Source organism: Odontomachus brunneus, unplaced genomic scaffold (assembly GCF_010583005.1).
Source record: "Odontomachus brunneus isolate Ranch 3 - 2012 unplaced genomic scaffold, Obru_v1 Obru_scaffold_058, whole genome shotgun sequence".
In the NCBI taxonomy this organism is placed as follows: Eukaryota; Metazoa; Arthropoda; class Insecta; order Hymenoptera; family Formicidae; genus Odontomachus; species Odontomachus brunneus.
The window spans coordinates 630,303-656,467 of NW_022639508.1; the positions used below are offsets into that span (position 1 = coordinate 630,303).

At 49.2% G+C, this 26,165-nt stretch overlaps 1 protein-coding gene across 2 annotated transcripts in view; it reads right to left on the minus strand.

Annotated features, from left to right (window-relative positions):
• The window catches only part of LOC116845846 (uncharacterized protein KIAA1522-like), a 280,571-nt gene extending 265,390 nt beyond the window's left edge, over positions 1-15,181 (minus strand). Inside the window, exon 1 of one of the 2 annotated variants that reach the window (XM_032819006.1) lies at positions 14,614-15,181. The gene's annotated coding sequence lies outside the window, so the exon portion shown is untranslated. Of the gene's footprint in view, positions 1-13,794; positions 14,138-14,613 lie in introns of those variants that run through there. The other variant, XM_032819008.1, reaches the window with a different exon arrangement.
• Positions 15,182-26,165: the final 10,984 nt, after the last annotated feature.

Consider the following 26,165-nt stretch of genomic DNA (forward strand, 5'->3'; position numbering starts at 1 on the left):
CTCAATAAATGAAGCTCTTTCTCCAGCCGTCTCTCCCTCTTTACGTGCATGCTCGCGCGCACGCGGACGGCCGCGGGTGCGTGGGTGTGCACGTGAGACTAACTTGTGTTTCTACCGGCGCGCGAGAAACATTTACGTGCACGCGGGAAGACAATGCAGACATTCGTTTATCTTCGACACGCGTTGATTTACCGGCCGCGCGATAAATCGCCGCCCTCCATAACGCGCTCGGCGATATTTCGCGTCCGGTGTGGCGCGTAATCGATAGAATCGCGTACACGGCTGACAGCGTTGCATAATCGACAACAAAGTTCCGACGAGCGAGCGAGCGCGCCGCGTAATTGGATGTTTCCTTCCAATCTTCATTTCTTAGATATGCACGTGGAAAGGATATCTCTTCGATAATAGTCTTATATGTGATACTTGTGCGACTTGTAAATGTACTCTCTTCAAGTGAATCACTAAAACAAGTATTTCATGAAGTAAGTATAAAGAACTGATTGCACTTTGGAGACTATAGAGCTCCGCGATATCAAGTTCCTTCCTTGATAACATATAGCGCACAGAGAGATGTACGTGAAAATGGATAAACCGCGTTCCGCTGCAACGACAATCGCGGAGTGCGAGCTCAACGTGCAATCCATAAAGCGACGCGCGGCTCGACCGTTGCGAAACGGCCGGAGTGATTCGTGCATCGACACGCACTTGGAGTCAGAACTGATACAGATTTCCTTTTAGCGGACACTATCGCGCCGGAGTCGCCATATCGCCGCCTACAAGCGGCATTATTCTGTTCGCGAGCATTCCAGACTGATAGACAATCGAGAGCGCGTGGAGTCGAAAGTGCCACCGCGACGATCGCGCGCAAAAAATCAACTCTCCCTCTCTCTCTCTTTCTCTCGCTGCAGAGAGAGACTCTCATCTGGCGGGCGCGCGCGCGCTCATTCTTTCCGTTCGGGGCCCGGAGAATGCAGTTGCACCGGTCTTCGCTACCGGCGAGTCGCCGCGTCTGAATTCATGATATATGCGTGCCAATGCGATTAGCTACGGGAATACCGCGGGTAATTGCCGCCTCGAACGCCGTAACGCACGTGGCCGCTGAATTCCGTTAAGAGTAAAACTTCATCGAAACCGAAATCACTTGCGCCGCGTGTTTATCGGTGATGCAATATCCACCGTCAATGACGTCCGTTCGCGTTCGTTCGTCCGCGATAATCCTATCGGCAATACTTCCGTAAGCGGTTCCTGCTCGGCGGCAGCGCCGGCAATAAAAGAGCAACGAATCGGAGAGAAAGATATAATACGTTAGATAAGAATGTGAGCTCGCGCCGTTGAGTAAGTTTCGCTCTCTCGAGAGCCGGTCTTACGTCTCGCAGATAAGAAAGAATTAGCTCAAGAGCCTCATGTTACCAGTACCAATTACCTCGTCGTGAATCGTATCGCGTCTTCGCAGCTTGCCAACTTTCAAGGAAGGGGAAGATTTAACGACAATGCGTGCACGCGAAATATCTTAAAGCGACTGCGCGTCTTTTCCTTCCTTTTTCTTTCTTTCGTGGGTGAAAATTCGTGCGACAGCGCTCGGTATTCTTTCTCTCTCTCTCTCTCTCTCTCCCTCTTCCTCGTGCGATCTCGGCGATATCCCGAGAATACCGTTTACGTAGACAGCAACAGCCGTGGCAGCCGGACGTACATGCGACACCAGCCACAAACATACTCGGTGTAGCCTGTCCGCCGGCGCATTAAATGCAGGCATAACCGTACGATATTACGGCCGTTTGGCGCTCGCGCCAACGGGAACCGCACAACTTGGCGGATGCACCTGCGGTAAAGGACGAGACCCGGCTTCCCCCTCGACCCTTGGCCATCTTGGTCCTCGCCTCTCCTGCCCCCGTCGCTACCTTGCTCCCTTCGACGTAAGGGCGCGCGTGGGCAGGCGTGAAATACTGCCACACGACGAACGTTTTATAGGTGGAAACGACGGCGGGGGACGAAGTCGGGGCCCCGGCAAACCGATTAAAAGTACGAACACGGGGTCCACGGGTGATAATTAATTCATGGCGCTGCGGCGCGCTGCAGCACGCAGGGCGACGCTTTATCCGCGCGATCCGTACAGGGGCATGCGCTCTTTTTTCCCTCCGCGTCCCGGTGGGACCACTTCTTTAGATACCGGCGAGCTTCTCTCGGCCGAGTCAAAAATAGTGGTAAATTATACCTCCGTAACGAGAGTAACACTCTGCCCTAACGGAAAATAAGGAGCAAGAGTCGCTCCACTTCGAGATGCTCTCTTTTCGCAGAATCGCGCGCGCGGGATATTGATCTCTTGGCCGAGCAAGATTTTTCGCGAATGCCTCTCGAGCTCCTTCCGCATAGCGAAGGACGGAGATTACATCGAGATACTGATGATACGTTCTAAGCGAAAGAACGAACCTAAGGCCGAAAATTCTTGAGAGATTACTCTTGGGCGTTTACGGTAGGGTTGACCCGTTAGTAACGCGAGTTTCGGACGGGGACAGGATTTAAGGATACGGTTCACCGTGGTGCCCGATGGCCCTCTTTTTAATTGCACGGAACGTCGATCTTGATTATAGCCAGCGGGAAGAATGTCGCTCGAGGGTCGACGCACTCGTCTCCTCTCCCTCTCTGCACCGAACCCCCTTCTCCCCCTCCCCCATCGCTCCCTCGCCCCGCTGATCTCGCTTACCCCATCCATACACGCGTCCATCTTGAGAACCACTTTTATCGGGCGTATCATATGCACACACGCATATTCATATGGATGCCCGCGTCGACTAAATTACGGACTTTCTTGCCGCGCGAGGACAACCGAAGAGCTCGCGCGATCGATCACGCGGAGCTCGTTGCTCTCGACGCACGTTCGGTCCCTCTCCTCCTTTCTCTCTTTTTTTCTTCGTTTTTTATTCAGACTTTTTTTCTTCCCCATCCCCCTCACGATACACGTCCCGAGCAGGCTCGTGAGCGGCAGCAGCGCGGATGCAAACGAGGAGGATCCGTCGTCTCTCGCCCGGCCGCGGGAACGGATTCAGCGATTCCTTTTCGCTAATGAAGGAATCGTCGGTTCGACTTTGTAATTAACCCGCTACGGGCACGACGACCACGTCAATGAAACTCTCGTTACAGATATACACGCTGGCCTCCGTCTGGCGCACACACGCGCGCGCGCTCTTCTCTCCTCTCGCCCTCTTTCTCATTATCCTCTCTGTCAGTCTCTCTCTTTCTTCTTCCCCTTGCTCTCTCACACTCTCTTTCTCTCATTCTTTCTTTCTCTCTCGCTCTCGATCTCTGTCTCCATCGTACATTCGCGTACTCCGATGATCGTAGCTCCCTTGGCACGGCCACGTCGCAGAAAGTAATTACAATAATGAATGTTTATTTTCGCAATCAGCTCTCGAGCGCGGTAGGTAGACGTACACCATTCCGTAAGGTAAGTTCTCGGGTCTCTTTCTCAACCCCTGCGGCAAGGTGGTCCCTTACTCTTAGTCGGAGGCATCGACGTGCCTGGCCGATCGGTATACACGATTCTCTCCTCGTAGCCGATTTCGTTTTGCTCGCGCGGACCGATGTTGACGGACGGACGGACGGACGTACGAAACCGGACGGCGACCGGGGCACCGGTCCGGTCGAAACCGTGAAACTCGCTTTTTTCGCCAGCGACAGCCTCGTCAAATTTTTCTGCGCGATAACCGAACGTGTTGCGCGCGCGAGAGAGCAACTTTCGCGATTGGCGTCACTTTAGAAATAAACGGCCTCGTGGGCTCGTCCCGCAGATTGCTATCGGGAAGCGTTTGTCATTGCGACATTGTACAACGAGAGAGTAGCCGGAATCAATTTCCGAATGAAGACGCGAAATCGACGCGATAAACGAATGTCCGCTCTTTTTACCGGCGACGCGAATACGCGCGATTATTTATACGCGCGCTCTCGCTCCGCTCGCCGCGACTCCCGGCCATTTATCCCCGCCGATCGCCGACGTATGTAAATTTACGGAGTCGTTAATTGCGGCGAACTTCTTTCGGAACCTTCCCGGCCAGAAAAACCGCCGCCATCGCTCGAGGCATGCACGGCCACTTATGCCCCCGTGTACCGATCGCGCGCACGAGCAACGTGCACGTGTGCGTCCGCGCGCAGTCACATTAATGGCGATCAGCTGAGCGTGTGGTGAAAGAGTGTTGACTCGCGGCAACAGCTGATTTTTCATTTATCCTCTCGCGCGAATTCGAGTCCCGGCCGCAGCCGCTCGTCGCAGCGTGATCGGCTCTCTCTCTCTCTCTCCCTCAGAGTGATTTCATAAATTACTGTTTGTGATTTATGAAACGTAATAATAATGGACGTAATAAGCGCACGATACTCGAGTTTCGTACGTCAAATTAAACCATGAAGAGAAAAAAACAGAAAGAGAGTAAGAACGTCGAAGCGTTTGATGAAAATGCGCGACCCATATCCGCGAAAATTGTACCACATTGTGGCGCGATTCGCCTCGCTTTGCCACACTAACGTCGCGCAAAGCGCGGGTCATTAAGGACTTTTTCGCCGGTTCCACATCGAGTCGGAATACCGCGGCCGTGGTTGGAAAATCAATACCGGTTTTATCACTCGCATCAATGGCCGCCGTGCGCGCCAGGGAGGCCGGGAGAAAGGGTATCCATTACGCAGCAGGGTTGTTTTGCGTTGCCGGGCGTGCAATTGTACCGATAAAACAAAAGCGGTACCCTATCAGCGGTACCGTGCCATTAATGGTCACCCGTCTCTTTCTTGCTTCTGTTAAGCGATAATCCGCGGTGGCGGCATGGGCTCGCCGTTATCCTTTTGTATCCATTAGCGGGAGAGAGGGCGAGCCGAGAAATTGTAACGCGACTGTGTAATCAGAAAAGTACCATATGTTCTCTGCGCGGGATGCAAGGAAATTTATGCTAAAGGGCAGACAATGCCTTTTGTTCAAGAGGCTTGAAGCTTTGCGAAGTCATCAGATCATGTCGCGATATCCGGCATTCGCGCATTCATCAACGAAAGATCCTCTCATCAATTGGAAAGCGGGCTGGCCATAAAAAAGAAAAAGCCACCAATGCCAAAAAATCAGCATTTCTCTCTGATAAAAGCTCATTTCGTAATAATCGTCATTTATTCGGGAAGAGAACTTTAAGTTTCCCTAAATAAATCCGAGTGGCAAGTAATATGCTAAAGTGCTTTCGGATTGACATAGAGTACCGATACGAAAAATTTCCAAAGAAAAATATCTGGTATTGTTGTACCAAGATATTTTATTCAACGCGCTGATGACAACGTGCACGATAAGATAAAACAACAAGACGGTAATGGCTTATTTGCACCGGATCTGGTGTACATCTCTTATCGTTTTCGCCAGAGAGCACACACCGAGACGTCTGCCGTGCGTCTGCCGGCGTGAATCATGAAATTTTAACCCTTCGCTAATATATTTTCGTACGCTTTATGCACGATAAGCGGCGGTATAAAAGGCCAGGGTAAGGCAACAGCCGTTACTCATCGGATGAAGATAACATAATTACGCTTGCATGAACCGGCCAGCATAAATAACAAGTACATGCATTTATGGATACGCGGAGAGTCCGCCGACTAATCCGCATTACAATACACTCCCGCGAGAGAGAAGAAATCGAGAACACAGACGAGCGTACGCGTCCATAAATCTGGCCGCGGATAAATTATCCGTTTGATAATTCGCGCGTCAACGATTCGGCGCACGAAGAATGCGCTAAATATAACGACTCGCAAGCAGCAAAATGGAGATGCTGGATCCGCGTGATTTACTCGCGTAAGAGTGCACGTTTTTCCGTTTGATTAAACGCAGGGGGAATATCAGGGGACCCTCTCTTTCCTTCTCCCTCTCTCTTGAGAAACAGAGAGACGCATTCCTCTCCACTTCGTAGGCCGTAAATCCCGTGCGGGAGTCTCGTAAACTTCCGGTTCCCAATAATTCGACGTTCCTCCCGGCTGGCTGTCTGTAATATTTTATTTGCCGGTGTGCTCCATCGTTTCTGCGAAAACGCCGAGCGGTAGCAGCCGGGTAGTAAATGTCAAAATGCTCGAGCAGCTTGCCAGGACGAGGTCTAAGCGCTGTGCATGTCGCTACGAGCTCCATTAGGCAGGCGCGCGCGCGCGCGCGAGAGAGAGAGAAAGAGAGAGGCAGAGGGAGAGCTGTAAGGGATGAGAGAAAGGAAGAACGAGGGGACCGCTACCAGTAGTGCACCTCTACACTAGGCAATATGCATTCGAAGCAGTTGCACCGGGCTGGCGAGGTCGAGGTGAACGTCCAACGCCTTTAAAGAGAGCACGCCGATGCGCCTTGCCCTGTCGGTCCTGCTTCTTGCACCGCCTTCGGCGTAAGGGTGCGTTTCCACTGGCTTGGTCGGCTAGACATTCGAGTTCCGCAAAAGGCGCGACGGTAATTATATTCGCGCTGCAGCATTGTACCTTGAGCAGAGATACAATGTGTAGAGGCGTACCCGAAATCTCGCGTCGCAAACATTTTCACACGCAATTAACACAAACTCGTGATAATTTGCTCCATTTAAAAATTATCAGCGCGTATAATTCGCGAGAACGATTGAAATTTTTCACGATGTCTTGAAATTCCGAAATTTAAGATCCCTACTGTTTGTCTTTTTGTGGAAAACGAGACCGTTTCGCAAATATGGTATATCGCAACGTCCCATGACGATGCTTTAAAGACCACTTAAAAACGAGGACGATCGATAACAGTACGCACTTGGTATTTATAGCCACTTTGATAGCGCTATGTATAACCAGTGTCAGATCTACCTTCGAAAATAGGCATATTTATAAAAGAGACACGTTCGTGGGTAGGAATGGTCTGGAAAGAAAATGAACGGACAAAGTCGTCGAATTATTGCACTCATGAAGAAGAGGAAATATTCTCTCGTAACGTGCGATGCAAATATACGAGCCGGAGTTCTCGAAACAAAGGCTTATCAATCTCTATTTGAATAATTCTGCAGACGGCGACTTTACACTGCCTTTTACTTATCAACACAGAGCCCTCTGCCAAAGCATGCTATACATCACGAGATACGTATACATCGATTCGACCGGGAATCGTTTACGCGCCCGTACGAAGGATAAACGAACTGCCAAGTGTACGGATAGGTGGCAATGAAGCAGATTGCAAGGACGTGTCGATAGATCGGGGCATTACGCACTGCTACGCTCTCCGCGGCTGACTGGTCGGTGGGAATGCGCCCTAACGCGTTGCGTCCGATTCATCTTGCGGACCAGAGAGACACACATCGAGGGCATGCGATTCGCGGCGCGTCCCGCCCGATGGCGAGATTAATGGAAGATATCAGCGACGAGCGCGCGCTTTAATCAACGAAATTGGCGAGTACATAAGGCCCGCGATGTAGCACACTCGTGCGGGACAAACGGCGCCGGAGGAGGAGGAGAAAAAGGAAGAAAAGGAGGAGAGGGCGAAAACGACGCCGATATATCCCCCGCAGGGCCAAAAGATACTACGCCAGCTGCGGCATTTTTATGCGAATGTGTATTTTACAATGTAAGGAGGGAACGAACGTGGAAAGCGCGATGGCAGGGGCGAGATAAGGTCGCGGGGAGAAACAGACGCGATATAGCAGGATACGGCATCGGAGACGCCGATGATATCGGCAAGCACACGTAGAGTCGGCCGACCGTCCGCGGGCACGGACGGAAGGAGGAAGAGATGAAATGACGATAGTTAGATTCAGATGCGGGATGGCAGATAATGAGAGGTGATAGCACGGGCCGGTATGAAACGGTTACTGTTAAGCCGGGGCGCGGAAGCCACGTAGCCGTACCCTCTAATAAAACTCCGATTTCAAATTGAATCTCGCGATCGCGAGACATCGCGGCCATAAATCCGGACCGCGGGCGCGTTATCCGCGACCCTTTCCCCGCAATGATAGATACAGTTGTTCGAGCGCAATGAACCGTGAGCGTTTAAATCAAAAGCGGTCCATTAGATCGATCGAAAGATTGAAACCACGCGCGAAAGTGAGCCGCGCGAAGCGAAAAACGCGGGACAGACCTCATCCGTAGGTGCAGGCCTCGCCGTCGTATCGCGCGGCCGATAAAACCGTGTACCTTGATAACGTCGCGGCGTTTCTCGCCCGCTCATGAGTGACAATTGAACCGGTTGCCGGCTCTCCATTACGACGCGAATTGTACGCCGCTCATTGCTAATACGTTTTTTGCACAAAAAACTTGTTGTAGTTGTTATCGTGTCTGTGAGTTATATACATTTTTGTTTAATAGATTAATAGTCTGCAGTTAAATTAAACCGTCACCCCTCTATAAACGCTTCCAGCAGTCTAGAGGTTGAGATTTATTAGCGTCATTATCAAAGACTTATTAAGGTACTGCAAAAACCGACTGCGTTTGGCCGGGGCAAAATTTTATAATCGCGCGATCGGGCCGACCTAATTCCGCATGAAGTTCGGGAATGGCGAATTCCAGCGGCTCGCACGATAGGCCGCTCGATAATGCCGTGCCGCGGCGAAATGAAGACGCACGAGCGCAGGTATGAAAAAAGATTCACTTTTCAGGGCGTCGATAAACCTCCTCACCGTCCACTGCGCGCGGATGTCGTGCGCGCGGGTCGAGAGACCGGACGAGACGGAGGACGAGGCGATGCGAGGCACTTCGCAAATCGGCAGAAGCAAAAAGCGGCCGGGTCGAGCTATTTTCTTAAACACGTCTTAAATTCCAGCTAATAATTGAGCAGCTGAACGCCTGGGCGGGGATACTGGAATTATGCAAATCACGTCAGATCAGGATCGTGTCCCGAGGGCGCGACGTCCAAGAAGGCGGTGGCGGCGGGGTGAGGAAGATGGCTCGGGAGGAGAGTGCAACATCGGGAGGAGCAGAGAAGGAGATGAAGAGGACGAGATGAAGCAACGGAGAAGAGGTAGACGAGGAGGAGGAGGAGGAGGAGGAGGAGGATGGAAAGCGACGAGAACGTGTGTCAGAATGGGAGAGGAACAACGTGCGTGTGCACGTGTGTACGTGTACCAAGGGAGACTCGCCCCATTGTGATTGCTATACCCACGGGCGGAATGTTCCTCCGGTGTGCCGTCTCATGCCGACCCGCAACCAAACCCGAACGACTCTCATCCTACTGTTCGCTCTCGTCCCAGCAACGGAGCAACAGGTTGCACAACCTTCCACCTGCCCTCTTGTTTGCCGCTCGCCATACATACATACATACACGCGCGGCGCACGGCCGTATACCCTTTGTACGTGCCTAACTGGAGAGAGAGAGAGAGAGAGAGAGAGAGAGAGAGAGAAAGAGAGAGAAAAAGTCTTAACCACGTAGCACGGTGTACGAAAAGTGTTCGACAAGAAGCACGAGAGAAAAAAGAAGTCGATTTAAAGAGAGACTGTCGACGCTCGAAAACGGATAGTGGAGCGGTGTTTCGAGCCGGGACTTGGAGTGTGTTGCTCACGATTCACGTTTGATCCTAAAGAGTGATTTGGCAACGTGAGATTCGAGACGTCAGAATTTTTTTTTCACGACGAATGCAATCAACTGCAGACACGAGTGCGAGACAATCGTCCGCGCCACGTGTCGGTTGCATTTCCCGAGGTCTCGATAAGCGCCCGCTGCAATACGCGGTTATCGCGGTAACAACGTACAGAAATAAGCTATTCCGCGATAAAACCTCAGCGGCTCGCGGCAGAGCAGAAGCGCTTTCGCGACCTTTCGATCGTGTCTCATTATCGCAAGATCGCCGCGAGCCTTTACCGCGTCTCCAATACGGAGATATTTAAAGACTGCGAGACGACGTTATCGCGAAACAAAGTACGATCGTCGAGAAAGATACGCGATATGTGTGCGACGATTTACTCGAGATAGAAAGAAACGAACATGCACGACGCAAGACCGACGTGTCGCCAAGTGGCGGACGCGCGAGGAATCAGCGCTGGTCGCCAAGAGAGGCACGCGGTAACACGCGGTTATGACGTTCCGCCCGAGCGCAATCCATTTTTTGCGGGGCACCGATGCACGACGGAGGAACGTCGGAGATGGTGACGGAAGTGCCGTCCGCCAAGAGTCGCATAGAGGACAGGGTGGAAGAGTAGGACGTGGCGATCATCGACGACGAAACGAGATTTACTTTACGAGAGTAACGACCAAGAAAGCCGGCCGAGAAGCCTCGACTGCGCCGCGACGAAGAAGCCGCCACCGAGAGCGCCGCGACTGCTCCTCCTCGAGGAGGCTGCGGGACTCTCTCGACCTTCGTTTTTCCCTTCTTTCTCACCTACGGCGGGAAGAGAGGAGAAGGATGAAGAGGAGAAGGAAGAAGAGGTGGTGGCGGAGGAAGGAGACCCGCAACAAGATCGACGCACGCGGTACGCCGCGAAGGCGTGGTCGGTGGACAAGATCGCATCTTCGTGGAACGAAGACAGGCGGGAGAGAGAGAGAGAGAGAGGGGGAGAGAGAGAAGGAGATAGAAAGATAGATAGACAAGGTATGAGGTATCAAGAGAGGTGAGACGGTAGAGAAGACAAGATCGGAGAACCGCGGCGCGAAAGAGACGCTAGAGCATAATGGGACGAAAGCGATTCTGAAAATTTAGGCGGAAGGTGTGTCCTAAAAGGGTGCATCCAAAGCCGCATGGTTCAACAAGCGGCACATTGTTCGGAAAGATGTAACACACCTCGCGTCGGGTACAGTTCTTACTGTATAGTTCTTACACGCAAGTAGTTTCCTACGAAGCCGTGATACTCGCAGGAATCCACTTGTAAATCGCGAACGAGTTTGTAAAACGAGAGAGGCGGCTCGCGCGTGTGTCTCCGCTCCGAAACGACACGTACACACTTCTCTATTTGTTCTCCGCGGCGGAAGTGGAGTAAATAAAAATAGCCGAACACACCTCGGAGTCTCGGCAGCGGCTAGTTATTTCGGTGGATCGGCCACGACTCGGCTCGGAAATATAGATCGCCACGTTCCACTACATATGCTATCTTCCCAGTATCTTATCAGTCGTATATTCGATCCCAAAAGTCCCGCTCGTCCATTCACCTTGCGCGAACGTTCGGTGACCGGCGTCCGCGACGTGGCGCAGGGTGATCGAGAAATCCGAGCGGAAAAATGACGAGGCCCGGAGGGGAGGAGTAGGGGGAAGAAGCCGCGGACGTGAACGTGTGCCATAGCGATATAGACATTATAGGTATCGTCGTGGATACGGTCGTACCGCGGACGCTTCGTGGCCGCGCCGTAACGGCGCGATATCAACGGCGGCTCGCGGAGCAGAGGTCAGAGATAAAAGGCCGAGATAAGGGTACGTCGGACGCAGGTGAACTAAGTGTAAGCGAGTCGATAACCGGCCGCTATCTTATCTGCTCACTCCGCCTCGATACACCGCGGCCAAGCGATAGACCATCGAGCTGGATTCTACGGCTGGGTGTGCGCGCCCGTAAAGCCGGTCGTAGAAAAGCTAACGACCGTCGTATCATTTCATGACGACGACGACGACGACGACGACGAGGTGGAGGAGGAGGAGGAAGAACAGGAGGATAAGGACGAAGACGAGAACGGCGGCGCGACGATGCGCCGCGTCTCGTTAAGCACCGAGACACCCGGAGGCGTTCGCCTCCGATCGACGGACGATTATGAATGTGCACATTGAGAGAGGAGCGAGGCCGACGCCGAGACCTCACGACGATCGATACACCGCCGCTCCGATCGGCAGGCTTTGTTTGCGGCGATTGTTTTCGCCTGATCGGAAGCAGACGTCAGATCGACGAGATACGTTACACGGCTGCGCGAGAATCAGATACGGCCGCGCGAACGCGAGACCGTCCGCGGCGAACGTTCGCGTTTGCGACGCGCCAAGCTACGCCTCTCAACGATTTGCAATTACAGCGATAAAAATTCCGCGCTGTGCGTAATTGTTTCGTGTGGTGCGGCGCGAGCATAACTTTCAGCACGCCGATAACTGGCCGGCGATAAACAAATATTGCTAGTCACAGTGTATTTCGTGTGACAAAACTGTATACAAAAAATATTGTCTGTCTTGATTTTTCGCAATCTGTGCGAGTACGCAGTCAGTTGATACGATATTCGTTATGATTTCGAGAAAACAGAGAAAATCTTGATTGATTCCTTATGTAACTTGTTTTGGGAATAATTGCTCGCAAAGTAATATACAGAATGTGTGACAATTCAGGACACACCGGTTGTGTATAGGTAGAACTCATCAAATTAAACGCAAAATTCCTCTATTATTTCGCAAACAACCGTGTAAAATTTTGAATCATTAATTCAAGAAATTTGATAATTCAAGAATGAATGATCACGCGCGATGCGACGTCTGCGGCCATGTGTTTATACATTGGTCAAACTGAACGAGAAAGTCCTCCACCATTTTGCAAATAATCACGTGGATTTTGAGTTAGTAATTACAGAAGACTGGTGCATGAATGTACGCAATAATGTATCAAATAATGACCGTTCACCAATTTCTTCTTTAACTAACAACTCAAAATTTTACGTGTTTGTTTACAGAATGAGGGATTTCGAACGTTACGTCGAAACAATTTGATGAGTTCTACCCTGCACACGAGTGTGTCATTAATTGTCGACCACTCTGGATAAATTGTCATTTTACTGAAGTCTAACGGCCACGTTTCGTCTCTGTCATATGGAATAGTTGTCTTAAACCTGTGGGATAGGATTGCATCCGCGCTGGCTGCGTTTCCTTTTTATTTGCGTGTACGCGCACACGCATATATCCACAATCACGCTCTGTAATATTTCTAATGGCAGACTACGAGGCTCCGTCACTTGCGGTTACGGTTGACGCTTGAGTTACATCGCGCGCGAACGTTTCTATCACGCGTTTGATAAAAGATAAAGAAAAATATATTTTCACGACTCGCGAATACGTAACGTGCAATTATCTCCCACCTAATGAAATGTTAGCCGTGAACGTGATTTCAATGCGGCAACCACCTCACAGTTATGTGTAAACAGAGAAGATATTTTCTTTTTAATATAAAGAGAATATATAAGAGACAAAATACATAAGAAACATATAAACAGATTTATATTTGTTGCGTTTCCGTGTTAAAATAGAGCCGACGTGCATAGCGGCCTGTAACAATCGTTGTGCATCAAATGTTTAGACAAATTGGTATATTTATATTCAAGTCGAAATTTTAGTTATACATATTCTTTTACATAATTTTATTTATTTTATTATTAATTCTTTTTTATGAAAACTTGTATGTAAAAGAAATGAAAAGAAAAAACTCGCAAGGGCAAAGAAAGAAGTTGCATGTTCGAAAGCAACAATAAAGGTCTAAGTTTGGATTTAAAAGAAAAAAGCTAAACAGAAACGAAAAAAGCGTTAACAAATTCAAGATGGCAATATTATAGATACATATTAATATTATAGATACATATTAACGAGATTTACAGATTTTTAATTTTTACTCGGTTTTTTTATCGCAATTAATTTTTTGAATATTTATTAAATGCTCCGCGTGTATGAAAAAAACGATCTTGCATATGGAAATTAATATAATTTCAATGTTGCTTTACTTGTCGAATTATATATGGTAAAGAGAAACTTTTTCGTGAGAATGTACTCTACGTATTCTACGTTGGTAGGCTTTATTTCAACGCGAGTTCCGCTATCAGTAGTCTGTACTTCCGGCGACCGCCGTCTCCGTTAATTCCACGTAGAAACTCAAGGAGAGACTGCGCGTACGAGATACACGCAATACTGAAATATTTACCTCTCTCTGATGAATTTCGCGCGCCGCTCGGAATGCACTTCGCATTGTAACGGGCGATCGACGTGCGTGCCGCGCGATGAGGCGGCTAAAAATATCGCGCAACACACGCCGCGATATTTTCGAATTCACGGTACGAACGCGGAAGAAACGTGACGACGGACGCGAATTAGCACGTGGCGTGATCCGCGGGAGTCATCGCTCGACTAATCTCGAGGCGCAAAACTACAGCACTAGATAAGCAGGAAACTGTGTCACCGCCTTGCCAGCGAGAACAAAACACTACGATTATATTCCGCGAGAAAGTACGCGGCATTCCACGCAAACGACGTAAATAACAATTTCCGTTAAGTAGAGAAGCCGGCATACATATCCGCGCGACCTTGAAGGACGCCTTACACCTCTCGCGGACGGAGACGTAAATAATGAATGGAATTCGGAAGTCGTGATAAACACAGCACGAGAATCTAGAGAGATCTGTAATATATTCTCTATTATACAACGCCAAGTATTAATTACTCCATCTCGATTCAAATTCGCACAACTAGGCTATTGATTTACCTTCACTACATGTGACACGAGTAATCACGTTACGGATACGTCACGTGTACAAATGAAATTTAACAGTAAACATATGAAATGAAGAAAAATAAGCTTTGACAAGAGACCCCGTGCTAATTAATTTCTTTCACTTACTATCCGCCGAGCCACGTGTAGCTCCGCTATCGCGAAAGACAGCCGAGCGGCGGCGAGTCGTCACGTCGGGAGGTAAAATTTCCGCGTGTGCCTGCATTCGCGGATCGAATGATTGTTACAACTCACCAGATCGATGTCGGTGTAGACGTTCTCGTCGACAGGGCGACCGTCAAATCTCCCGGAGCGGCGTGCCGCTGCGTGCCATCTCACCACCCTTATCGTTCTCTCTCACTCCCCCTCTCTCTCTCTCTCTCTTTCTCTGTTACAACTCGTCCACACACAAGTTACTCCGATCACCGACCGCGTCCGTCACCGTGGGCCACGTGACCGGCGGGCGCCGATCCGCGCTGCAACGGCACAGAAAGAGATGCACTCTCACGCACGTGACACGAACTGCGGAGCACGCGGCTACTCAGGCAGGCAGGTAGGCAAGCATTTCCACAAGCGCGCGACGCGACGCGGTCAATAAACAGGCTCGAGGCTGCTCCGCAATGTTCTCGTCGCCGTCGTCGTTCTCGTCGTCGACGACGGGCGCGGAGTACGCGAGGCGATTGTCGCGGTTGCACGAGCGAGATCGTACTGGCGGCCGCGTGTGCGAGAGCCGCGGCGCGCCGCGAGTCGGCGGATCGCGATTTCGAAGGTGCGCGGCGGACAACGCTAGGCGCGACGCACGTGACGGCGCGCGACTGATCATCCGCCCGAGCGCGTAGTGACGCGAGGCGCGGCGACACGCGTGTAAACAAAGGCAGGCGTACGTACACGCCTGTTGTGTACGTTCGGCGCAACCTTCCGTTGGAACTCGAATGTCCCTGCTGACGTCGCCGCCGCCGCCACCGCCACCACCGCCGCCGCCAACCGTTTCAGCGCGCGCTTTCGTCGACCTACTCACTGCTTATCGCTCGCAAACTCACACACGGTCACGGTACAAAATTAGACTACGTAATGCGAAGTCGACCCGATCGCCGAATACCGCGCCGTGTCGCGCAGTTCGTAGCCGAATTCCAATGCTATCGCGACGAGATCGGTCAAGAGTCAGCCGAAAGCCGGTGATTCGCGATTCACTCTTCCTACGATTGCTGTGACGGAATCGAGAATTTCAATCGTTACGTTCTCGTGCGAGGTATATTTCGATGACGAATTATTTGCCGTGTATAAACATTATTACTTTCCTATGTATCGTCCAATACTTGTGGTAAGTAGTAACCTAAATCCCTGACTTGTTTCGACTTACGAAAAATCTAGCACTCGGGAATGCTTTTTACAGGCTTGGCAATTGCCACTAATAGGAGAGCCACTCCACAGAGACAGGAACGACATGTTTGTGCCTAAGGTGTCAGCTGATAGTGTAACCGCTGATCCTGACAAAATATGATCTCCGTTCCGTATCATCTCGAGAGCGACTCCTCGACAGTCGCTGAACGACCAAGGAGACGTGAAGAAATCATCAAATATCCGTGATCCGATCTCGCATCGCGTGCGCGAGCGCGCGCGTCTAAATTACCGGCCGTTAGCCGAGATCTGAATTACTGGTTAACACCGATTGTCGTGTCAGGAACGCGGCGCACGGCGAATAAAAACGGGCCCCGCCGGTGTATCGCGGTAGTTAAGGCGTATCGAGCCACGAGAAAAGAACGACGAGATGTGGTGGTTGATCGCGATGCAGTCGCGGTTGTAGTGGTAGTAGTACAAGTAGCAGAAGTAATATAGTAGTGGTGGAGGTGGTGGTGGTGGGATGGTGGCATAGCTATGGGCAGCCATGCGGAATGGTGGCAGAAACGACTTCCAGGTTTTCGCGTTCCGAAGGATTGCCAGTCGACAAAACGACTCGCAACGGACTCGACCAAGGGGCACAATCCGGCGACAGTCACGATTTCAGAGGAGGGAAACGGAATCATCTAATCTGGGGATCTGAAAACTGTCTCGCCTTAGCTTAACTTTGGACTGTCACAAGAGAGTATATGCACCCATTTCTTTTCCAGGGAATATACAAAATCTAAAAAATTATTTTGTTTAAAATTCAATATCATTTTTTCTAAACTGGATTCAGCTTCACGATTTTTCGCGATTTTTTGCGATTTTTATTTTTATCACGCATTTATTTCAGTTAATTTATCTTGCAACAATAATGAATTATGAGTTGTTTATAATTATTGATACTGTATATGAGATATTAATTAATTAGAAATTTAAAATATCTAGCGATCGATTCTTGGGTACTTTTCATCTAATTTGTTTTTACGTTTTTAACTGTAATAAATGTAGTCATCGTGTCGATGTTACAGTGTATTTATCCTCATGTATCGTATTCCTTTCTTCACCGCGAAGACGAGTAGGAATGCTCGTAAACGACTCGGCAAAAAGTAGCGAGAAATGTCACACGAGCTACGCGCAATAAACATAAACGTCCATCAATTTACGATTAGTATTAGCCACAAAATTCGAACCATAGACGCGCGTTGTCTTAATCAATGCACTATTACACGCATGTTATCATCGTTTCCCCTGCTGTGTTAGAAATGATAACCAGGTAGATCATCGAACAAGAGAGACAGGACGAGATATATAATTAAAAATAGATAAGTTATATGAAGAAAATTTTATAATAAAAATTATCATAGAGTTTTATTATCGAAGAATAGATCAATATTCTCTATATTAATTGATTCTATCCTTACATTTCTATGTGCTACTTATATTTTAGGAACTGAAATGTGCAATCAAAAAAATTTGCTATGATTTTTACTGAAATTTATATTCCTTAGAAAGGTAAAACTTATTGACAGTGTATTCCTGAGGCACTATTAGAATCATATATAGTAAAATTAAAAAGTAAAATTAAAAAAAAAAAATTATAATATTTTCTCCTTGCAAAATCATGCGATAAACTTGCTTTAAAATAAATCATTGATTTTTAAATCAATGTTTACAATGGCATAATGAAAATAAGTTAAGAATTACTTATATTTTTGGACGAATGAGAATAAATGAGATGTCTGGCGCACAGACGATCAAAAATTGAAATTGCGACGAGAGAGAACGAAACCGAGGGTCCGAAGGAAAGCCAATCCGACGCTGAACTGATCGCGAATTTGAAAATCTCTAAGGAGGATTAGCACCTGGTGCCTTCGCTCTCGCTTACAACGCCAGGCGTTGTCCCGATGGTCGATCGCAGGGAAGGTTCGCAACGTTCGCGCCTCGTAAAACGGACGCGATCGACACGCAACGAAGTTCCCGGACCTGCTTTAAGTCGCATGAATATCGTTATCGGCTCCGCTAACGGTCCCTCCCGCGGCCGTACTCTCCTGAGCTTCCTCGAACAGAGAGATAAAAAGAGAGAGGCAGAGAATCTCTGACGTGCACGTGCACGCACTCGACAAAATAATAGTAGAACAAATATAACTTGAGCAATTCGTACGTTTCTTCCTCGACACGCGGTTACGTCGTTCGCAAAGGCACACCATAGAGAAAAAGAGGTGCGATAAGATTCGCACAGATATTTATTCCTTCCGATTTGATGAGAATAATATTTCTCAGAGATCGAAAAAACGCGGGATATTAAAATAAAGCGAAATATTCGCGGGATTATCTGTAAACGTGATATTAATATCAATAACTTGAGAGTTATCGCTATCATAACGAGAGTTACACACGCGGCCTTCCGTTACCGACAAGCTCTCTGTCTATCTGTTATTTGGATAATTAACATTTCCTCCCGACTAAATAATCGCGCGGTTAAATACCTCCGCCGCGAACACCCGGCCGCGAACGTCAAGGTGAACGTTAGTTAATTTTAGACGCGAGGCATAATGAAGTACGCTTGCCGCCAGTGGAACTTCTATAATACGGATTTTCGAGGCGGGCGGTATTACGGAATACGCGAGAGAATATCATGCGCGTTCGCCATGATTTCCAGCGAGTGGCCAGACGCTGTCAGACTCTTCCTAGACGAGGGCGCGGTGAAGAGGTTTCGCGTCAAACGAGTTCCGAAGGTTTCCGGCGAGAGAGGATGCATAAATAAATAAATATTAACTGGCGCGGCCGCGACGGGGCGAGAGATGCGTAGATATCGGACTTATCTTAATGTCAATGCTCCGGAGCCCGCTCCGGTTACGTTCATTAGGGTCATTAGCATCCGATATGCGTGGGAGATTATGAGAGAGCCGTGTCCTTCGCGTAGACTGTCGCCTGATCGATGGATTCGTTCAACTCGAGCAACTTTTCGAGTCCATCGGCTCGCGCGCTCGCGTCTCATCCATCCTCTTCCGTTTATAATTAAAAGCTGCTCGATCTGATACGCCAACAAGTAAGTAGTTACGAAAATCCCGCCACAACGTGATCACAGATCTATTTCCAATGCGCATATCGCGTTAGAAAGCGACTAAGCGCCAAGCGACACGGAAAGAAAAGATATGATGCAAATAATCAATAAAATGTTTCGTTACAAGCAGCATATTTGCATCACCCTAATTATCTTTGTATGATAGTAATGAGCACACGAAGTATATATTGTAGTTCTTTTTTATACAAATTTTTTCAATTTCACTGCATCTTTAATAGTCCAGGAATAGACTAGTCAAGATCTGTCTTGTTAAAGAACATAGTAAAATAAAATGTAAAAGATACATAGTAAATTTCGCAAGAAACACACAAGTATTTTAATAGCACATTTCAATTTCTAAGTTATAAGTAGCACATATGAAATGAAAGTATAGTAATTACTGCAAAAAATGTCGATCTATTTCACGGAGTTAGAAAATCCTATACTAATTTTTATTATAAAATTTTCTCCGTGTATGACTTAATTACTTTATCAATTACATCAATGTAATTGCACTTTATCCGGTTGTAGCAATTAGATATCGTCACTGCTACAACATCAATAACTCAGCAATTGCTCTCAGTAGTTGCAGCAAACATATAATTAGTTATTCCGTATTTTACTATCGAATCTGGTCGGCACGACCGTATTTATTTCGGTGTACGATTGTTCCGCTCAGTAACTCGATAAACAAATGAGAGCATCACATTTCGCGATGTCTGTATCAAGACTCGTGAGCAGTTTGCTATGTAGAACGCCTTCGTCGCTAACAAACGTCTAGTTTTCAACGACATGATCGCTTATATCAACGAGAGCCATATTGAGAACAAAATTTTTGGCAATTTGTAATCGCGCAAAGAAATAATTACTAAAAATTATGATAAAGTCATTTTTTAAATTGAACTACTACAATGTTAGTGATGATACCTTTCTATGGATGCTACTACTACTACTTTATTACAAAAAATATAATTGAGGCCAAAAGTAACTATAATTTTAGTCGGATCAACCACTTTCTTCTCTTCCAGTGTGATGTATTTTCGCGACGCGAGAATCCCTCGACGTACAAGCGTGCGCCGGCTCGTCGGCCGCGCGTCCATGCCCTCCTAATTAAGTTGCGCGCAGTCGAAGCGTTATTAGCGCATCGCGCGGCGGAATCGGACCCGAGGAGAAGCGTCCTCGGGATAAGGCGGTCGCCATTAAAGTCGACGCGTTGCGCCGTGGAAAGTATCGCGCGGCGTCGCATAAATATCGCGAGCGTAAGAGCCAATAATAAAATCGTAAAAGTGGCTCGGAGTTCAAAAGGAAGGCGCGCCTCTCGCCGAGGCTGGGCCTCCGCTCCGCGGCTCGTCCAGTTGAACGCTCGCGATATTTAAGCCCGGCTGGCTCCGCTCGCTCTCGCGCTAATGGTGCAGCGGCGGCTTTTGCGAGCAAGGAAGAAAGAGAGAGAGGGAGAGACTCGTTAAACTTCCTCCTCCTCACCGCCGGCTTCCTCTACGGATGTTGATACACGGACACGCGCGCACGTAAAATGTGCATTCGCGCATTCGCGCACGCACGCACGCATGCACGCATCGGCGCGGAGCTCGACCTCGGTCGCTCCAATTCGCCCGTTAATTGGGCGACATTTTCGCCGTGCGCCTTTTTTACACTCCTGGCCTATCTCAACGAGCCTATATCCCCCGTGGAGAGTCAGGGTATAAATTACAACGATTACCGCCGGCCACTGGGGTACGCGTTCTCTTCCATTCTCTCTCTCTTTCTCTCTCTCTATCTGTCTTTCTCGCCTTCCCAGGAGCCGATTCGGTTCGCGCTAATTATCGGCTCCTCGTGTAAGTTTCCGTCGTTTCCATCGGAGCTCGCGGCCCTTTCGAGAGCCGACGCCGCCGATAGAGAAATAAACGCCCGCGTTATATGGTCCCCGTCCCCGTTAATACGCCCCTGACCGAGCTGTGCGCTCGCCTTTGCGCGCGCGAGGCTCGACGTGGCGCTTAAAAGCGCTCTCGCTACCGGCAGCATCTAGATCGTCCGGCAGATTGCGGAATTTTTATCCCCCACTTCCCCCTCTTTCCCCTCGCGCGGCTTAACGCGCCTATCGACGCGAAAGAGCGGACGCGCGCGACGCTACGACATGTAGTCAACAGGTGCGCGCGGACGGTACACGAGATAGGTGCGTTAATGTCGACGTAAAAATCCGGCGGCTGCGAATGGATGCTCTCCCGACATGGGCGAAGAACAGGCGAATGGCAAGGAACAGCGACTCGAGTCCCGCTGTGCATAAGAAGTTTGTATCCTGGTAGCGCGTGCGGTTCGTCTTGACAACGAAGCTGCGGATCTACGATGTTTTGTCGAGAACCGCGTTCGTAAAACCGCGTGCTGTTCGGGCCTGCGGAATCGTAGGTTCGCTACGCGTCCGTGTATATTCGGTTGGAAGTTCCGAGCGGCTCTGATTCTCGCTCGAATCAAGAGCGACAATCTGTCGCCGCGCGAGAGAACCATGCGACGTCGGCTTCTCTCGTCGTGCTGACTGCTATGACGGATTCATCGCGGTCGCCGAAGAAAGAGTAGAGGGTAAAGCGAAATATTATACAGCCGCGCCGTCGCGTTGATGCGCGAATCAAGTGGGGCATTTATTTCGCATCAAGCGCGATCGCGGAATCAGTTCGCCATTAAAGGGATCCCCGTGGCGGATCGGGAGTCCTCGAGTTGCTCCGAGTAATGCAACACCTCATAGAAGCCGTAATGGAGATACGCGGTCAGGTATCGCGAGCGAATCAACGCGCAAAAAAAATAAGAAACAGAACACGCTTCTTCTTAGAAAATTGTACTTGTAGTCGAAAGTGCTTATGCACGCTACACCGTTACGATTATTACTTCCATAACAATTGACATCGCTTTAACGTCGTGAAATATTTTGCAAAAGAGAAGCTTCCTCAGATTCATGCGAATTCTTCCAGTATCATTTCAAGCACCTGGGTACTCGCCGCGGCCATGTTGGATCGTGAAGTCAAAGAAGCGAAAAATAACACGCTAGATATTTTTGCATGTCGTTTTCAAACAAAAAGATATTTGAATGAAAGAACATTTTAGATCGCTTGAGCATACTAGTGTGACAGCCAATATATAGTCGTAAAATTCAAACACGACAAAATCATGAGGGAAAGTAAGTTAAAAAAACAAAAAGTTTCATGTTAATTTTATTCATCGACTGTCAAGGGAGTAGATAATTTTTAGGGCGTTGTGCAAGTATGTTCAAGCTGATCTCAAGTGTTCTTTCACACAAATATCTTTTTATTTGAGAATCTCGGCACGCAAGAATCTCGGTCATGCGTTTTCTCGCTTTTGACGTCGTCAATCAGAAGTGCGCGGCGAAGGATCAGGAGCCTTAAACTTGAAATCGCCATTATTCAATGTATGCAAAACGCGATCGTTCCTTTTACGAGACCGTGTCAGCGCCGCCGAGTAATTGATGCACGCTCGCCAAGATCGCGAGTGGCGAGCGGTTTGAATGGTGGGTACGAAAAACGAGTTTGTCGTCCGAGACTACCACAGAGTAGCTACCGTTGCCGAAGGTATCGGACAAGTCACGGAGGTGGCGCGCGTCTGGCATGAAACCTCACCGTGGAACGAGAGGAATCGGCCGGGTCCGATGAAAAATGCCGGTTATATCGGGAAACTGGTCGGGCCGCGCTCGCTCACTCGTTCGTTCGTTCGTTCGTTCGAAGACAGCGCGTGGCTGCCGTGCGCGGTCTTATTAGCGCTGATCAGCCCCGCGATAAATTTATGTGTCGGTCGAGATATATACGTCCTGGTAACACGAACCGCGCGCGGTCGCGGCTAAGAGAGTGCTGCGCCGGAAAAACGCACGCCGTTATTCAGGATACGCGTTCCGTCGTGCCGCGCGCGATTCCACCTATGCGCGCGAGTCGCGCCAACGTTTTTGCCACGCGCGCGAGCACCGGCGCGCTGACAGTATCCCTAATAGAAAGCGACAGAGGATCCATTAGCTTTCATTGATACCATTGCGGGTAATCGTAACGAAGATGTAAGCCGACTCCGGCGCGTGCACGGAGAGCGCGAGAGGATATCACACGGATATCACACACAATCTCTCAGAAGTGAGTTCTATTCGGGAAACTTCATTTCGGGATTATGATTTTTCCACTGGGATTACCCGTCTAGACGCGAGCTATTTTAGCGAGATTGGAAACGATGTCACGCACTCACGGGATGCCTTTTAAATCCTCCTGTTTCAGGATATATCGCGCTATTTCCCCTTCCAATTAATCGTCCAATTATCGCGATGCAAGCAATTAAATGCGCTTTTTACAACACGACTGCGTTTCATCTTCTTTTTTCACATGGAGCTCTCTCGCGACTCCCAACGTATACCCGCGCAATTTTCTGCCAAGCGATGAAGACACGCGAATGAGTATCCGCTGAAAAATGAGCTACTCCCCGCCAATTACTCCCCGTTCCGTCATGCGCGACAAGCCGGCGCGAGCGTCTCGCTCGCAGCATCCTCGACGACAAGCACGTCCGGGGCCCGTGTGTGTGCTATCCCATTCAAATCGTTCGCGCCGTTTGTGGAGTGAAACGAAGGTGATCGAGCGCGTCCGTGCGCGGAACGTAGCACGCGGCCTGCACGTATGTAGACGTCTCCGGAGTCGCCGCGCGACGCGCCATTCTTCGCCGACCACGGCGACCGGATCCGGCCGGCCGTCTTAATGCTCTTCCGCGGGCGGTAAGGCCCGGAGCAGGCGAGAACAGAGCCGCAATTTGCGTAATTGCGATGCCTTCCTCTCGCATCCACCGGAGAAAGCGGCCACGACACGACCCTCCCGCGGCCGGACAACACTCCGTTCCCCTCCCCCTGCTCTTTGTCCCTTTCCGTCCGGTCCGTATTTTATAAACGCCATAGATGGGAATTTCGCAGCTATGCGAAATAAGCCCCAAGCGCATCGCTCGAGAGTCGCGCGCAACGCCAATTAGTTGCATTCACGCCTCGCTTTCTGCGGCGCAGGTGCGGCAGGGGTGTGATTTCGCGATCTCGGTAATCACGATTCCGTCCGCGATCCGCAATGTCGATCGACGATAGAAGAAAGCGAGAAGAAGAGGCAGGGAAGGAAGGAAAGAGAGAGAGAGAGAGAGAGAGAGAGAGAGAGAGAGAGAGAGAGAAAAGGAGAAGAGCATGCGCGTGGTCCGCGCCTATTTACCGATGCACCACGAAATCTGCATAATAATATTATAATTCACACACAGAGCGATCTCTCTCTTCTTTCTCTCTCGCCCTCAACCGACCACGCATGCCGGCCGAGCGTGCGTGAATGGCGATGCGTGTTCAACGGAAACATACGTCTCGCGATGGTGCGTCCGCGCGGCGTGGTATTAATTTTATTTATGGCGGATGTTGCAACAAAGTTATAATTCCGATAAGATGAACGCGAGTTACGACGCGAGAAAGAGGGCTGCGCTTCGTAATCCGCGCGCGGATCGCTCGGGGCCAACTGGAATTACGATCGACGCAATGCGAGATTCTGTGCGTCGAGAAGAGCGGACGTGCGTTGTGCCGATTTTATTCGACTCTTGAGGATCCCGACGAAAACGCACACGTCGCCGTGTCTTACCGCGACTGCCGGTGATTTCGAAACAGCTAACGCGACCGATTTTTGCCGGCCACTCTGCACTCTCCGCGCCGAGTCGCTCGCATAAATTCATAACATGGCATAATAGATAATAACTCTCGAATTCCACCGACACCGTTTACCCTCTTTAGAGCTTAAATCGATTTTCGGACAGCCAGTAATTACGCTATCAACCTAATCAAATGCGCGCGTAAATATTCCGCGGGCTTGCAGGACGCGAGCGCGCGCTCTGAGCCGCAAATTGGATGCACATATTTTACGAGGAGCGCGAGTGATTTAATACCGGCGGAATATACCGGTAGTTAGGCACGAAATTGCGACAGGCCATATCCCCCTCTTTACTCTTCGTCAACATCGACGGCGTGCAAAAACACGGCGAGAAAAGTGCTCGTCACATTCCGGGCGTGACGCGACACGCGAAGCTGTATTTAAGTTGGTGCCTAACGTATCTATGATGACGACGATGTTCGTGTCTTGTGAGACGTTTTCCGGCCTAGGACTACACTAGGAGATACACACGAAGGTGGAGGTAAGTGATATCGATCAACACACATAACGAACTTTTCACTCGACAAGACCATTGATAAAGGAGATTTTCAAATTGAACTTTTTGGTCATTCAAAATAGTACTCTTGATAATCGTTATGCTTCATTTTTCTCAGAACATGCAGAAAAAACTGATTAACACGACCTGGATAGATATATCGAGCACAAACTCCTAGATAATATCGATTTCTACGGCTTCTGATTATTTTATAAATTTATCATCAGAAGTGTATGATTTTATACACGTTACTTATCGAAATTATTATGTTTTGTAAAAATATTGTATAAAATAATGTATTAAGAATGTACACAGCAATGAAATTCGATGAAAAGGTAAAGTTGTGTTATTATTTTAGGAGTTGCCGTGCTCGTCAATTATTTCCACTTGTAAGACATGTAAGTTTTACGTAAAAGATAAAAAATTTTCATCGAAAATGCCGTTGCTCGTTAGATTCGTGGAACATTGGTACACTGAGAAAAAAAATACTTGAAAATTTATTTATAGGATACAAAGTCTATTCACAAAAAAATTAAATTTTCAAGTATTTTTTCTCAATGTGCAACATTAATAATAAGTGTTTTCTCAATAACGACACGCGGCTTGCTGTTCCACGGATTTTAATGTCCCAATGCGCTATCGACACGCTATCCCTTAATTACGTGGCGTATTATTTGAATCTGCAGACTCTTATTTCCCGAAACTTTTTTCAATTTCCGCATACGGATAACGGATATCCCCGTCATCTCGCGTAACATCTCGCGCACGTGCCCGCCGTTTGGCGCGGGCCGAATTTTCCGCGACGTGTCGATAGATACGCCCGGCGTCGTGCGTGACTCGCGTGCACTCGTCGTTCGCCACACGCGACCGACCGCCGGGAGTGGCTCGCGGGCGCGCCCTGTGCATCGCGCGTTGCACCCCGCCTGTGGCCGGGCACATCTCCCTCTGTGTCGGTGCACTCGGAACGCGAGATCAGCAAATCTAAGATCGTGCAACTGGTGTCCAGTGGCGTGTCCGCGGCGTACGTTGGCTGGCGTTCGCCAACGCGGGCGCGCGAGCGAGCGAGATAGCGAGTGCGCTGGCCGAACGCAAAGAAGAACGAAGAGTGAAAGATGAAGGAACCCAAGGAAGAAGAAGAAGAGAAGGAGGAGGAGGAGGAGGAGGAGAAGGA